Consider the following 1,882-nt stretch of genomic DNA (forward strand, 5'->3'; position numbering starts at 1 on the left):
AGCCGAGATCGCGCCACTGCACTCCAGCCTGGGCGACAGAGCGAGACTCCATCTCAAAAAAAAAAAAAATATATATATATATAAAAGCCAGGCATGGTGGTGCATGCCTGCAGTCCCAGCTACTTGGGAGGCTGAAATGGGAGGATCACCTGAGCTCAGGGAAGTTGAAGCTGCAGTGCCACCGCACTCCAGCCTGGGTGACAGAGTGAGACTCTGTCTCCAAAAAAAAAAAAAAAAAAAAAAGCTAAAGGCCAGCCCTGCTTAAGAACTGCCCTTTCTGGAAATGGCTTGGATGCCCCTCCTGCCTGCCCCACAGAGTTGTTAACCAACCCTTCTGGGCCTCAGTTTTCTCATCTGTAAAGGGAGTTGTGGTTGCTAAAGGTGAAAGGAGCGCAGGTGCCAAGTGTCCTTTGCCTGGTGCTATAAAATATCCAGTGGTATCTAGGGATGCCCCCCAGGTGCCCGCCCTGGACTCCTACTTACTTGGACTTGGATAAAAGAAGATTTTATGGCCAGGCGCAGTGGCTTATGCCTGTAATCCCACTTTGGGAGGCAGAGGAGGATGGATCATCTGAGGTCAGGAGTTCAAGACCAGCCTGAGCAACATGGTGAAACCCCATCTCTACTAAAAATACAAAAATTAGCCAGGTGTGGTGGTGCATGCCTGTAGTCCTAGCTACTTGGGAGGCTGAGGCAAAATAATTGCTTGAAACTAGGAGGTAGGGGTTTCAGGGGGTTGCAGTGAGCCTAGATTGAGCTGCTGTACTCCACCAGCCTGGGCAACAGAGTGAGACTCCGTCTCAGAAAAAAAAAAAAAAAAAAAGAAGAAGAAGAAGGTTTTCTGAGGGACACAGTGGTGTCCAGACATCTCTGCCTCTTGCAACAACCTGCCAAGAACGTGGAAAGCTGGAAAGGAAAGGGTGAACATCTCTGGACTGAAACAGGGAAACTGTCAAAGGCTCTAGGGTAGGCAGGGGGGATGTCCAAGCCATTTCCAGAAAGGGCAGGTTTGCTCTGGGTTCCTTGTAAGTGACCTCCCTGGGGCTCGGGGCTGAGATGGAGCCTATAACATTGTCTAAGGCCACATTTCAGACAACTACCTGAGAATGGCTGTTTTACCAAATAGCTGGCCAGCACACGGGGTCTATGTCTCTGTGTCTTTTGGCTAAGTTATTCATAACAACCCCCTTCAGCTGTCAGGGTTACCCTGGGGAATGTCAATTCCAGGCATTTCTGGTTCCAGTGGGCATTCAGGCAAAGGGTGCTCCAGCAGCCCAGGGTAGCCCTGATACCTTGCACAGGTGCCTGCCATTAAATGGGGCTGGAACCGAGGGGTATAGATGGAACAGTTCAGAACCTGCTTTCATTCCTGCCCTTCCAGACTGCTCTTTTAAAAGGTGTAAATCAGGCCAGGCATGGTGATACATGCCTGTAGTCCCAGCTACTCAGGAGGCTAAGGCTGGATGATCATTTGAGCCCAGGAGGTCAAGGCCGCAGAGAGCTATGATCATTCCACTGTACTCCAGCCTGGGCTACAGAGTGAGATGCTGTCTCAAATAATAATGATAATGATGATAAATTTTTTGTTTGTTTTTAAGACAGAGCCTTACTCTATCACTCAGGCTGAGTGCAGTGGCGCCATCTCAACTCACTGCAACCTCCACTTCCCAGGTTCAAGTGATCCTCCCGCTTCAGCCTCCCGAGTAGCTGGAACTATGTGTGTGCACCACCATGCCTGGCTAATTTTTGTATTTTTAGTAGAAATGGAGTTTTGCCATGTTGCCCAGGCTGGTCTCAAACTCCTGACCTCAAGTGATCCATCCGCCTCGGCCTCCCAAAGTGCTGGGATTATAAGCATGAGCCACCACACAGTGGCCAAAGC

This window comes from Mandrillus leucophaeus, unplaced genomic scaffold (assembly GCF_000951045.1).
Source record: "Mandrillus leucophaeus isolate KB7577 unplaced genomic scaffold, Mleu.le_1.0 Scaffold11, whole genome shotgun sequence".
Lineage (NCBI taxonomy): Eukaryota > Metazoa > Chordata > Mammalia > Primates > Cercopithecidae > Mandrillus > Mandrillus leucophaeus.